Source organism: Caloenas nicobarica, chromosome 1, assembly GCF_036013445.1.
Source record: "Caloenas nicobarica isolate bCalNic1 chromosome 1, bCalNic1.hap1, whole genome shotgun sequence".
NCBI classification, from domain to species: domain Eukaryota; kingdom Metazoa; phylum Chordata; class Aves; order Columbiformes; family Columbidae; genus Caloenas; species Caloenas nicobarica.
Window position 1 is genome coordinate 40,566,527 of NC_088245.1, and position 14,990 is coordinate 40,581,516.

Genomic DNA, 14,990 nt, shown 5'->3' on the forward strand with positions numbered 1-14,990 from the left:
ACATACACACCGTGGAGGTGCAGATGCCTCCTGCTTCAGCCTCCTGCAGTAGGAACAGGTGTGGCAACTTCTTTTCCAGAAAACTGGTGGTGCAGAGGGGTTTTCTCCTTTTCCAAAGAGGTGCTATGGCAGGACCATCTGTTCTTTTCCTCCCTGATAAGTGGTGAGTGCAGCTACCTGAGGGAAAATATTTTGGTCCCTTACCCAACTCAGGCCAAAATAGACATCCTTCCTGCACAGCACGATGTCCTGTGGGAATGGGTATGTGAAGCAACACCCGTCCTGGCAGCAAAACGCGTAGATGTTTGAGTCATAGGTCACAGAAATTGCTTCAGGCCTCTCTCTGCCTAGTGACTCTCCAGGAAAACTACTATTTTCTGGATTTTTCTCACATTCCTTGTTAAGTCTTGTCATCGCTGAGTTGCCACAGGTAAACTGAAGTGGGATAGGCCAAGAGCTGTTGTCTACTTCTGCTTGGAGAAGCACATGTATGTGGTCAGCAGAGTATTGGATGTGTGACTAGAGGAAGGGACTCTTTCCCTCCAACTCCCAGCTTTCTTCTCCAGAGCTCCTATCAAGCTCAGTAGCACCTTACTGATGGTGATGGTAAGGGTGCACTTGGTAGTCTGTCTGCTTCTGTGTTGCTTTCCCAGCCAGGTGGCATTCTGTGTTTGAGAGATGTCATCTTGTGCAGAAGCACAGACAGCTTCTGGTTTGGGTTTGATAGTCGCTACATTGGCTGCGTAAACTGAGTGGATGTGATGTGCAAACAGGTTACGGGGAAAAGAGATAATTCTGTTGTCTGCCATGCAGATAAGATAATTTTCCTACCGGGTACAAGGGTGTCAAATCCCACAAGGTGTGTGAGCACATTACAGACAGCTGTGAAGGAGCTTGTGGTCATGATATATCTTATTATCAGTCATATAAGAATCTGTAGGAAAGAAGCCTTGGAGTATAAGGGTAGATTATTAGCAAGAAAGCCTAAAGCAAAAGCTTCTATGCTAGTCTTTTCTAGTACAGTGCTGGCTCCATGTCTGATTGTATCTGGAAAGGAAGAATCATTCTCAGATGAAAGAAAAGATTGCGCAGAGAAAACGTGAGCTTTAAGTCACTGCTAAATCTATTTGGAAAAGGATACACTGCATTTAAGGGGTAGGAGAATTTGCAGAAGGTGTTGGGTCTGTCAACTGCAGGTCTAGCTGTAGCTGTTATGTTATCTTGGAGAGCAGCATATGAAGCTACTGCTCCTGATGGGCACTTGGCAGGGCTGCACTGGGCATGAAGCAGCTGTTCTGTCCACGAAGAATGAATTTATCACATATATTTGGTCACTGGTGCCCACCATTGCTGATGTCTCGTCTTACTGAGCTGGGCAGGTTAGCAATAACTTGGTGTCTCTTTTTGGCTTGGTTATCTATTTTTTTCACGGTGTTCCAGAGCTCAAATGTCTACATCATGATGCAGCATGTGAAGCACTGGACCTTTGCAGGCTGCCATGACCCCACTGGAGCCCTGTTCTCTGGGGCAGGGGAAGATGTCTGGGTTTTGTACTTTGCTCACCAACACTTTGTACTAGCTATGTCTCAGCTAAACTATTGTCTTCATTTTGTCTTTATGGTAAAGTCACTTTATTGCTATAAGCAGAAGGGAAGTAGGCTGCTGGAAATTAGGTGGCTAAGTGGGCAGCGTATGTATTGTGGAGAGGAGGGAGGAACCTGAGGGTAGCTAACTAGTGGAGAAGGCAATGAAACCTGCATGGGACAACAGAAATGCAAATTATCCTTTGGTGCTCAGCAATTAACATGATGGAAGATGGATGGCCATGAGACAGCGAAGAGTAATCCAATAAAGGAACAGTTCCTGTGGAGTCACACAGAATTTGGGATAGCTATTAAAAATTAAAACTAATAGGCTCATAAGAAAGATTCTGAAAAGAGAAAGGGAAATACCTGGCGTGGCTGGAAAGGATGGGGCAATGAGCTGGGAGGTAACTGGTATGTCCAAAATAAAATAAGATTAATGCACATCCATAGTTTCTGACTGGAAACTCTACAGGGAAAAATAAGTTAAGCTGTAAATAAGAGGAAGAGGCATATATTTCCAGAGGCTGTCAAAAACTCCAGAATAAATAGAGTGTGAAGTTGAATCTATATGAAAGCAAATAGGTCACAGGAATACAAATGTGGTAATAGCAATGTACTACTAGTCCTAAATCTGAAGAGAGGTGATGAATACAGCAGAAAGACAGACATCAAAGAGGCAGCTGAACTATGTCATGATGATGATGGAGACTTTAGACTGTGCTATTAGTAACTTGCTGTGTAGGAACAACCTTTTTTTGGAGCTGGTCGTTCTGCAGTCAAATGTGTCAATAACTTGTGATTACACAGCACGCTTTTATTGAAGGAACCTGTAACACCCTTGGAAGATAGCAAATTCTTTGGCAGATGGAAAAAAAGAAAGATGTGTGGGTATTAGACTGGACTTAATGTTACTCTGTCATAAGAGTGGGCTGAATTTTATCTTGAGATCCCAATGAAGGTATCAGTGGAAGATGGAGGTAGGGAGCATAGGTCTTCTGGCTCCAGCTTGTGTGTGCGAACAACCAGACACCTCTCTGAATGGGTGCAGGGAGCCCTACATTTACAGTAATCTATATGCAGTATGTTACTTGTCTCTATAAAGTGGAACTTGGAGACTCTTTTTCTGTTGTTCTCAGGAAAGATTTATGGGAGAGCTATTCTCCCTATGGGCACTGTCATCCAATGCAGTTGTAGCTCAGATGGAGAATGATCTTGGGTCAGAGATGCTAGAGAACAAACTGGGAGATTCTTGCTCCATTCCCAGCTGTGCCCCATGTCTCCTATCTGCCCTTGGGTAAATCCACTCATTTTTCTGCTCTGGCTTCTTGTGTGCAAAGCAGAGATTGTAATGCATGGTTAGCCTGTCCTGTTCAGTTAGATTAAAAACTCTTTGGAGCAGGTGGCATGTTTTACCGCATGTTTATGTAACATTTTGCGTAATTTAAATTTGATCTCGGCTAGTGTCATCTAGGACACGTGGAGCTACCTCATAAATAATACTAATAATATTTTAATATTGATAATGCTTAACACATTCACAACATTTAACCCCCTTAAAACAGTGTTCAATACTGTCAGCATCGTGGTGATTGAGCATGAGTCACGTTGGCTCCTTTCCCTGGCGTGGTGTAATCTGTCAGCCAGCCAGAGAGCTGAGGGGTTTAGTGAGTATGTACTGGGTGTCAGGAACACCTGAATTTTAATGGCAGTGACTTACCGTGTGATCTCTGGGTAACATTTTTTCAAAGGGGACTCTGGTCTTTTGCCATCTGACTTGAGGTGGTGGGCGCCAGCTGCCTGCAGGCTTGGAGCTTCACAATTCTTGTTGCCGCATTAGAAATGACAAATATTATACGCTATTGAAAACCAGGCTCGAACAATGTCATGCATTGGAGAACCCAAAGCAGGGGCCACTTCGGAAAAAACTGCTCCTCTCCTGCTTGGTTTCTTATCAGTAACAGAGGCAAGGTGTTTATATACCTCTTAAAGGTAGTTGTGGAAATTAGTAGTTTATGTAGTATTTTGAGGGAAGCACTAGATGGTTTAAATAATCTCATTTTTACTGAGTGCTCTTTGCAAGATGTAAGAGGAGGGAAAAGAAAGAGAGCAGATGTACAAGGAGAGTACTGGCACATCTGCTTATCCACCACAGGGTCCCTTCTTCTCAGGTGAGAAGCTTAAATAATGAGCGTCTCTCCTACCCCTCACAGGTACCTCTATCACGTGTACACATCAGGAGCTTTCTTTTCAGGAGGCCACCCATAGCCAATTTCTGTCCTCCAGGAGGTTCCAGCAGCTGCTGCGAGCCTGCTCTGGCTGGAGCTCACAGCCTGCAGTTATCTGCTGAGACAGATTGGCTCAGTCATTTCTCATCAGTCCTTCCTCCAGGCACGTGTCCTGCAGGCCATCGGTGCCAGTTCTTCCAGCATATCCTCTGGGAACCTGGGCAAAGGGGCCTGGGATGCATCCAGCTACAAGCCTTCAAAAAAAAAAAAAAAAAAACAGGGAGGGGAAAAATGTGTATTCAAAGTAGGGGCTGGTGGCATCTTGAAACTCTGAAAATAATGAGTTTTATTTAATTACAGCCAATAACGAAACAAACAACAGGAGCTCATACCCGGCTCTTTTTGTTATTGCCCTGCATTTTGCTTAGACTGTATGCAATTTTTTTCTTAGTGACCTTACCGAGCACACTCTACACTTCTGAATTAATCTTTATTTACTTTGCTGCAAAGCTTTGTCGCCGCATGACTTTCTTTTCTGTACTGAAGCACTCAACAGAAAAGCCTGCTAAGCTAAGCACCAGGCACAAGATTTAGTGATGTTGTATCTACTGAAAGCATCACCTAGCTGGGAGAAGGGAGAAAGGCAAAGCTTTATCCCATCTTTCTGCCTCTGTAATTCAGGACTGCTGCTGGAGTCAGAGTACCCTCTAAGATCAGTTAGCCTTGGAAACGGGCTGTCTGGAAGAGCAAGGTGCTCAATTCCACATCCTTCATCAAGGGATGTGCTGGAGTACAGGATACTGCCCTGGCATCTGCAGAGAGCAGAGCCCCTGCCCAGGACACATACTCCTTTTAAACTGTGAGAAAGTCCATAAATCCATCCTTTATCCTTTCATCATCATCTCCACATTCCCGCAAGGCGAGATGGCCTTTTATCAGAGGTGCTCTGAATTCCCTTCAGACACATTTGAGTCACGTGTCCCTGTGAGCTCAGCTTGGACTCGTGTGACCTTTGCTAATGATGGGTGGGAAGTTGCAAAGAGTGGAAAAAGAGATCTGTAACATCTGAAATCTAGGATGGACTAGAAAGACGACAGTGATGAACAGGAGACCAGTGCAAGAAAAAGGAGCAGGAACAGGAAGACAGTGAGTGTTTGTGATTTAGATCTTCCGTGCTGGTGGGGTTTCTTCTACCTGTTTTCCTCTCCAGAGAAACAGCTTTATTTAAAGGCAGATGTTTCCACCATCCTTTTGTATTTGCTGTAAAGTATTATAGAAGTAAACCCTCAAAAACAACACCCAGGACCCACATCTGTCTGTCTTCCACATGTCTGTGCTGTAGTCCTATGGAGGTGTCCCCCAGCCTGAGTAGTGACAGCCTGAGCAGTGACAGGCGGCTGTGGAGCAGTGCCCATTTCAGGATGTTCATTGAAATACTTGTGCCCCACAGACCATTTCCCAAGGCCCACTGAACCTAAAGCCCACAATAAGAGGACAAAACCCACACAGCATCAGAAAGGAAGATGAGAAAACATCCCTTTATTGGGAAGGTGAAAGTTTATGCTGGAAGTGGAGAAGGCCACCACACTTTGCTTTAGACTCTGCGCAGCGCTTTGCAGCCAACTCTTCCCCCATTTCACGTGTGCCTGCCTTTTGCCTGTTTGCCTTTGTGAGCTACCAGAGAGCTTATCTGATAGGCTTGAGGGGCAGAATGCGGTCTTGCCAAAATTGGTGGGAAGCAGGGACCTATATACTGTAAAAGGTCCCAAAAAAATGTTCTTGTGCATCCTTAGGGGACTGCACGACTTCCTAAACCTGGCCCTTTGTTCCTGATTCCTGAAGAAACATTTATTCCCCTCTTTACGCTGTTTCATTCCAAACATTTAAGCAATCCTTCAGTTATGGTGAGGGAAGAAGGACTCTGAAAAGCAAAAGAGTGAAAGAAATTAAGGCAAAAGAAAAAAGCGAAACAGAAAACATTAGGAGCAGTAGTGAGGGGAAAAAGCATTGCCTTCCATTTTTTCACTTCACTTTCCCTGTCCTCCCAAATCCATTGTCACTTGTTCTTTTCTTCTCCCTTTCTTGAATTTTAGTCACACAGACACTGCTATTATAGTGTTCCATTTATCTGGTGGATGTTGTCTAGTGCACCCACCCAAGATAAGGACCCCATTCAAACCTATTATGACACGAAGGCCAAAGAAGGGACTGCATACTGCCAAAGATGGTGAGAATATTACATCAGTTAGAAAGGTGCTGGGGAAAATTTAGACAACTTGGGATGGTGTTTTTGGAAAGCAGGGCAATGAAGCATGGAAGCGGAGGGAGCAGTTGGAGAGATTTTGGTTTTTCTTGCAAAGCACTTTGTATTTTTACACTTTGGAATGACATTTCCACCAAGTAAACTTGACCACATCCAGATGAAATCGGATAAAATGCCAACAAAGAACCCCAGTGTGTGTCATGCTCTGATTTGAGAATGGTGATTCCACCAGCCTCTCTGGTCTTCTCGCTTCCTATGGTCATGCATGATGGAAGCCCTGTATCAGAGCATTCAGCTGCCCAGTTCTAATTCAGATTTTGTTACTCCGGAGCACATTGCTAATTGAAATCACTCCTGGGCTGCAAAAATCTTCCTGCCTTGGCTCACCAAGTTCATGTCTTCTCTAGAGCAGAGGTCCAACTGAATGCAAAACCAAAGACTAACTCGTCTAAGATCCCTATTTTGCCACTGATGTCAGTAGGAAATTGCCTCTGCAAAGTGAAATCTCAATAAGCAGCAAGAGCTTTATGGTTTGGATCCCTGTTTTGCCTTTCAGGGGATTTCCTCTGGTGGTGCTTCCCTGATGTCTTTTACCTCTACAGCTGCAGCAGGAAGCAGCTGCTGAACCTGCCACTTCAACTAGGAGCTTTTGGGGCAAAATTTTCAACTGTGTTATAGCATAATAGTGCTCCAAGCTGCAGTCCCATCACCTCATGCTGTGACCTTGTTGAAGCTCCTAATGTGAAGCCAGGTCAGGTTTTGGATGGTGATCTCCAAGGCAGAGCCAGGATGCTGTGGGAGGCACCATTTGGGAGTCAGCAGGAGGTGCGATTCGTCAAGTCAGTCCTGAACTAATCCCACAGCATGGTGGAGTATTGCTTTGCTGGCAGGTAAGACATTCAGCCACAGTCCCAGCCATCTGAGGATATTAAAAAGCTCTTTTTCCAGGAACAGTCGTTACCTCTAATACTCTACTTAACTTTAAATTCGGGTAATTACTTTCTTCTGACCTAAAAAAATATTCTTGGTTGTTTCATTTTTTTTCTAGATGCTATATATTTTTTTTAATGCTTTCTATAGTAAACAGCTTTGTAGGAACGTTACACGCTGTTAAACAGATGCTGTGTTGCACCCTGGAAGCTAGATCCAATTTGGAGGTGGGTCATTATCAATAGAGCAGCTCTGGGGCCCAGCTGCTACAGGCAGGAGGTAATCATTAGCAGTAGGGCTGTCTAGCAGCATGGATGAAGATGCATGATATTTGCGAGATATTTAAATAATTAGCAGTGGGATCTACACATCTTTTTTTTGAAGAAAACACCAGGTTGCTTGAGAAGACCAATGTATATCCATCCAGGTGGTGTGACAGCCAGCCAGAATTCTTGGCATAACTCATGTTGGCTTTGGGACTGACGGGCTCTCCCCCACGGTCACTGTTGTGAAGAACATTGTGAAGAAGCCTTGCTTTCTCTCTGCAACCTCCCATTTGATTAGGGGCTTTCCATGGCCTGTGGAGGCCCTGTGTTAGGTCAGAGCACTCTTGTTGGCCTCCTGTTGCTGGAATATCTGAAGACTTGTCTCATTGCATTAATACCTTTGCTCTTCAGATTCCTTCTCAGACTCTTAATCTCCATTGTATGTTTTTTCCTGACAGAGGTTAAACTTCTTTCTATTAGTTTTGGTTTTGTTGGACTTGTGATTTTAATGGATGCAATTAGCAGGTCTGAATAAATCATCATGGAAGGAGTTTTAGGAAATGAGATATTTGATTCATTTTGTTTGTGTAATAAAAACAAACAAAAAAATCCCAACACAACAAAACCAAAACAACCCCACAACCAAAAAACAACAACAAAAAACCCAAACAAGCCAAAATCCAGCTTTCCAAAAGCAGTCTTCAATTCTCACTTGTTTCTGCTGGGAGATATGATATGGTGTATGAGGTACAACTTAGTTCTCATTAGTCTCTAAGCTAAATCTGAATTTGAGCTATGCAGCTAAGAGCCTGTGGGGCCTGGTACAGGACCCACTTTCTGAGCAGTCCTGGGAAGTTAGATCAGGAAGTCCTGATCAGAAGGGCTGACCTACGGTGCTTTTTTGGTGTTTATCTGATTTTAAAATGGACACGACTGAGTCTTTTTAAAATAAGTCTGTTCTTGATGGAAAGTCCCTTCCAAAGGGAAGAAACATGGAAGTATTGCCAAGCATTTAAAAATCTCTACTGCCTCTCTCTTCTGTAGTTTGTTGTCCTGCCTCCCAGTTAACACCATCACAACTTGTGTAAGTCTTCCCTAGTGCCTCCCAAATCAAGGTAACCGTCCTGCCACGTTTGGCAGTATTGCAACCCTTTCCTTGGCATCGATATTGTGGAAGACTTGAAGACCTTAGTGATGCAGATGTCAGGTGTCTAAAGTTCAGGTGCTCCACTTCTGTGAGAAGAATGTATGAATGATGATGTGATGAAAGCAAACACGTACAAGAGATTACATGACATGGGAAGACCTAGAACATGTTGACTTTGAGGGCTTGTAAAAAGGCTTCATAACTTGTCCTCTATGGCTTGGCCACCATGAAATCCCAGAATTGCAATGCTGGTTATTGGTATTTAATTTCAAATTGACTCAGAACTGGGGGCAGGGGGAGGGAAAAAGAGTTCTAAATCAGGTCAAAAAACCACAACCTTTTTTCTGTAGTGTTGAAACCTTTCTTTGCACTAAAAAAGACAAAGAAATGTTTCAGCCTTTCCAAAATGGGATTTTTAAAGCTTTTTGTTCTGAGAAATGTTTTGATTGTTTTGCTCTATTTGAGCACAAACAGCTTTTGAGATGTATTTTCCTTTGAGTGAACATCAGGTATTACATTCAACTTCTAGCGGGTTAGCTTAGCAGATTGAGGCTGAAGAGGTAGAACCCAGTTGCTTCTGTCAGCTCATTTTGTAGAAAAAGACCATGGAACTCCTATGCATCAGCATAGGGAAAGGAGAGAAAAAAAAGTGAGTGATTAGAAAAAATTGTGAAGGGGGAAAACAACGAGACTCACCTGTGAGGGCTTCTGCAAAAGCCAGCAGTGATGAGCGAGAGAAAGTAAGCACTTCTTTCCCTGGAGCTACTTGTTTCTCTGACCTTTGCAACACAAATCACTCCTTCCATTATAAATGAAATATTATCTGTCCTATTGCGGTTACAGCATCCTACCAGCTTCTTGCAGAAGGGTCACAAAGTGGGGGAGGAACACAGCACTGTCCTTAGCTTATTTTGAAAGGAAGGAAAGAAAATGCAATCACTGCAAACTGGAATCGCAGGGTGCAGCCCTTTAGCTGGTGGGATGCGAGGGAGGTGGAGAGGAGTGATGGTGCAAATGTGGTGTCTCACTTTCAGGGTGCCCACAGCTGTGCCTGCCTGGCACTGGCTCAGAGGTGGGAGGCCACAAGGAGTTGTGTGCATGGGTGGCTGGTGTTTGGGGTGCCTTGCATGGGGCTCCATGTTTCCAGTTCACTCACTGAACTTCTCTACTGCAGGGGGTTCTTCTCTCTGTTTTGGGGCAGGGACAGATGCTGCCATGACCAGCCAAACCACGGGGTTGGCTTTTTCTCCTTGCTCTGTTTTGTAGCCAAAGCATTTCTACTGCAGGTTAAACAGGCCTGAGGCCAATTGTATGAGGTTGAACAAGGCCAAGTGCTGGTTCCTGCACTTGGGACACAACCACCGCATGCAATACTACAGTCTCAGGGAAGAGGGGCTGGAAAGCTGCCCAGCAGGAAAAGACCTGGGAGTGTTTGATCAACAGCCGGCTGAATGTATGAGCCAGCAGTGTGCCCAGGTGGCAAAAAAGGCCAACAGCATCCCAGCGTGTATCAGAAATACGGTGGTCAGCAGGACTAGGGAAGTGATTGTCTCTTTGTACTCAGCACTGGTGAGGCCCCCACCTCAAATACTGTGTTCAGTTTTGGGTCCCTCACTACAAGAAAGACACTGAGGTGCTGGAGGGAGTTCAGAGAAGGGCAATGAAAATGATGAAGGGTCTAGAGAAAAAAATCTTATGAGGAATGGCTGAGAGACCTGGGGCTGTTTAGCCTGGAGAAAAAGAGGCTGACAGGAGACCTGATCGCTGTCTGCAACCACCTGAAAGGAGGTTGTAGTATGGAGGGTATTGGTCTCTTCTCCCAAGCAGCAAGTGACAGGACGAGAGGAAATGGCCTCAAATTGTGCCAGGGGAGGTTTAGGTTGGATATTAGGAAAAAATTCTTCACAGAAAGGGTTGTCAAGCACTGGAACAGGCTGGCCAGGGAAGAGGTTGAGTCACACCTGGAGGTGTTTAAAAGATGTGTAAATGAGGTATTTAGGGACATGGTTTAGAGGTGGACTTGACAGTACTAGGTTAACAGTTGGACTCGATGATTTTAAAGGTCATTTCCAACCAAAATGATTCTATGAGATATTCAAGACCTGAATTGGCACAAGGCATACCCTAGAAGTAGTTAGAAGATAGCAACAGGAAAGATTGAGGGATTGTCATGCTTGTAAAGCTTATCTATTTTCTGTGCTGTTAGGAGCACCAGCTGCTGGGGAGCTCTTTGTGCCTGGTGTGCTCTTACTCTTCAGCTGATGATGAAGGAGGAAAAGGAGAGGGAACCCCAAAGTATTGTTTTGTGTTGCTCTGTTGTATTTTTGTCAGTGATAAAAAGCAGAGATTGAGACTGATGCCAAGAACATTAAGTGGTACCCAGTTTTCCAGGTGCAAGCTATTTACAGCTCCAATACAGTATACCTTGCATCTGCGATTTCTCGTTAAGGCATTGAGCCCAAAAGCTTTGCCTGTGTCCCATCACTGATTTCTAACATTATCTGGCATTATCCATAGTCATGTTATCAAGCACTACCGCACCATGTCCAGCTCCCAGAATCACCTGCACGTTTCCTTAACTGTCCTGTAACTTGTGGCTTTCAGTGCTGGCTCCATCCCATATGGTTTGGGGTGGATGGTGATTTTCTCCTGGTGTGTTCTGGTGACACATGTCCTCCCTGAGTCTCTCCCCATCCCAGAATTACCTTGTCCATTCAAAGACATGGTGAGGGGTCGATGGATATGTGGTGGCTGCCTTCAGGCAGCAGCTGGATGGGCCCTGCTTGGGGTGTGGAGGGACAAGGGGGTGACTCATAAGCAAAGCATTGCTGCCAGAGGCAGGCACCAGCTATAGAACCAGTAGAAGGAAACGTAATTCAGGAAAAATACAATTAACCTAGATAGGGATCTTGATGCCACAAGACAGTGCTGAAGCCAAGAGCTTCACAGGACTTTTACAAGGACGAAACAGTTATGTGGATAATGAGAATGGCCCAGGGTTAAAGGAGTCAGGAAACATTTCTCCTTTGCTGTTTTTCCGTTATCGAAAGAGTGCTGTGACCCCTTTATCCCTGAGGGCTTGAATCAACTGTGAACTGTCACCACTAGCAAGAAACCTCCCTTTGGGGGCAGGTTATTACACAGTGGATTGCTGTGGGTTTTCTGGTACCTTCCTCTGAAGCATCTTGTGGTGGCCAAGAGAGAGGAGCTGAGCCTAGTCAGAAACATCTGGCTCTCCTTTTATTTTCCAAACCTGTCAGAGGCCCCAGACCTTGCTGGGAAAGGTGTTGGCAGTGGAGCTGTGGGAAGGGAGAGCAGCAGTGAGGAAGGGCTGGGACAGGGGAGGAGAGCATGTGTGTGGGCTCGCTTGTAATTAGGAGATTTGAACTTCAAAATAAGTTAATTAGTAATGAAACTTCAGACTGAAGGATGCAGATTGTGAAGACTGGCTTTGTTAGCAGCTGAAATTAATTACAAGCTCAGGCATGGGGAAAAGGAGGGGGTGAAGGATGCGGGGAGGCATCACTGAAAGAAAGATGATAAACCTGGCTGCAGGCTGTTGCCGTGGTGATGGGAGGCAGTTGCCGTGGTTGACAGCAGCGACACGTTGAAGGCAGCAGGTACTTCTAATTACCCCCTCCACCGACCCAAGCAGGCAGCAACCCCTCCTGTCTCGGGGTAGGAGATGCTCGAGTTTTCTCCTCGCACTTTCTTCCTCTCCGCTGCGGGTTGGATGTGCCTTTTCAGGGTCGCCGCCTCCTCTGAAAGGAAAACTGTGGGGCAGCAGGAGGAAAGCTTTTCCTAATGTCACTTTAATAGCACGGGAGTAGCCAATGATTCAACAGCATCCTTGGGAAGCCTGGACAAAGCTGGCAAACTTTCAGAGAGCTCATATCCAAAAAAACCCCAAAAAACAAAAAAAACCAACAGAACGGGAGGAGAAACCAAGTGCAGCTGACCACAGCTTTTTGAGCAAGGAGATCATGGCCTTGCACATCTGGCCCAAATTGTAATGTTTTTTGGGAGTGCTTGCCACAGCTGGCCAGGCCTTGTGCTTTGGGGTCTCACTGGCTGCCCAAAGGCACCCTGCCATGGTCTGCGTGGGCAAGGAGGCCACTGCAAGGAGAGTGAGAGGGGCCAAGGGAGCCACGGGAGCATCCTGACGGCCCATGCATTGCTGCTGCTGAAGCACGTGCACAAAAGCTTAGATCTGTATGCAATAACCCCCTGACTTCAAGCCCCTGAGTTTGGCTACAGTCGAAGAGTGGTGCTCCCTGCCTCTGGGTCTCTGGTGTCATGTTTTTCTGAAAAAAACCCTGGCTTTTAAAACAATTTCTGTTTTTCAATTTTATATGTTAATTTCATCCAGGGTTATTCTAAGCACTGGCTTTGTCCATACCTTTCCTGACTCCCTTATGCAGTGACTTTTGCAGCCGTTTGGCTCAGGCCACACCAAAACTCTTTTGGCTTCTCAAAGAGCGTCGTTCAGCACTGGTCCCTCTGTCAGGGCTTCACTGCTGCTGCCTTTCCAGTAGCTGTCAAAGCACCTGCTGCAAAATGGAGAGGCCGAGAGGGCTGGGAGTGCTCAACCTGGAGAAGAGAAGGCTCAGGGGGATCTTACCCATGTGTGTAAATACCTGATGGGAAAGGCAAAGGAGACAGACTGCTCAGTGATGCCCAGTGACAGGGTAAGAGGCAATGGGCACAGCGTGAAACAAGAGAGATCCCATTTAAACATAAGAAGACACTTTTTCACTGTGTAGATAGTCAAATGCTGGAACAGGTTGCCCAGATAGGGTCTAGTGCCTCCATCCTTGGAGATATTCAAAACCCAACTGGATGCGACCCTGAGCAATCAGCTGTAACTGATGCTGCTTTGAGCAGAGGGCTTGGACAAGATGACCTCCAGAGGCTGCCTCCAACCTCAACCATTCTGCATTTCTGTGACTCTCTGAAAGATTAGCCAAACAGATCTTGACAAGTCCAGAAGAGAATAGCAGTCTTACCCCAAAAGCCTATGTGAGCTAATGAGGACCTCTCCAATTGTTTTCCCAGGCTTTGGATCAGATAATTAAAGAAATGTCTAAGAGAGTGAAAGGTGGAATTTTGAAGTTGTGTTGTGTAGACCTCTGAGGGCAAATGTTTTATTTGTGCCCTTTTGGTGTATTTCTTTCAGAAAAGGCCTCTGGTTTTGAAGCCTACGTTGAGGGTGGGCTCCATGTGCGTTACTTGGCATAGCACTTGGGATTAACTTAGTGAGGGGTAGTGGTAACACATTCTTGAAATCAGCTCATAGCATGTTTGGCACAGCAGAGCCAGTGCCCTGCTCTTGTCTGATTTTTGCAACTGAAGGTAGCTCACTGAAAACCAGGTGGGGGGAGAAGAGAAAGAATTAATATTCTTCTAGATCAGATTGTGAGGGTTAGTCATGAATCACTGTCAGAGAAGGAGCACGGAAGAGTCACTCAGAATGAGCCGTAGATGTTGGGTGTCTTTCAGAAGTGACCAGAGATACAGGCCACTGTTTTGGATTCACTTCTGCAAGGACTGAAAGTGGCTGCACTCAGTGGGTTGCATTTTAAATGGATAATTTCTGGGCTCTGTTATTTGAAAATATTTTTTAAAAATGTCTGAAAATGAGAACTGAGCAGATATGTCTGCAAAGTATGTTAAAATACCCAGGAAGGATGGTTCTGCCAGAGGCTGGAGATCCACTCTCATTAGATCTACATCTCTGCTTTGCAATGTGAATGACCACTGGAAAGATATCCTAGAAACGTGCCCACTTTTAGAACTAAAATACTGTAAATGAGTTCTTGGATGTGTATCAGGTCTTAAGACTCCTTCAGGAGGAGAGGGATGATGAAGAGGAGGCAGGTACAGGGTGTGGAGAGCACAGAGAAGATCACACAAATACACCATTTTAATCCTTTTCTGTAACATGTAAATGAAGTGGTGCTTGATGAAATTAAAAGGCAACAAATTAAAAATAAATAGGAGGAAACAATTTTTAATATAAAGTATAATTAGCCAATGTAGCTCACGGCTGACAACTATTATCGAAGCAGATATTTTAGTAAGATTATCAACAATAGGATTTAAATGAATAAGCAAAGCATCTGCAGGGACACCAGTGTAGCTGGGAAAACAATTATAAGGGCTATCAATCCTCATGCTTTAGGGCATAAACAGATCACCAGCTGGGGTCAGAAACGCAATTTCCCCCCATGGTTACTGAATAACTTAATTAGGCACATGGTAGGGTTTTATCCAGCATGGGTCACAGCTGGAAGCAGAATAACAGATTAGATGGACCATTGACCTGTTCCAATATGGCAACTCTTTATCTCCAAGTTCCTCTCAGAAGAGAAGAGGGACACTTCTAGCCTTGTGTTGTACACCCTTCCCAGAAGGACGGTAATCATTAGGCTTCTACAGAGATCTGGCTGTCCATTTTGATTTAGATCCCTAGATCATGGAGATCTCTGTTATGTCTGAGTACAGGCCACCATGGAAAGTCTCTTCCATGTATTTTGAAGGTTCAGTAAACCAACAAGGGATGGGACTCAGCAA

The 14,990-nt window shown here is 44.9% G+C and overlaps 1 protein-coding gene across 1 annotated transcript in view; it reads left to right on the plus strand.

Moving 5' to 3' along the window:
• CACNA1I (calcium voltage-gated channel subunit alpha1 I) overlaps nucleotides 1-14,990 on the plus strand; it is a 159,278-nt gene that overhangs the window by 53,905 nt on the left and 90,383 nt on the right. The gene's annotated exons all lie outside the window — the stretch shown is intronic.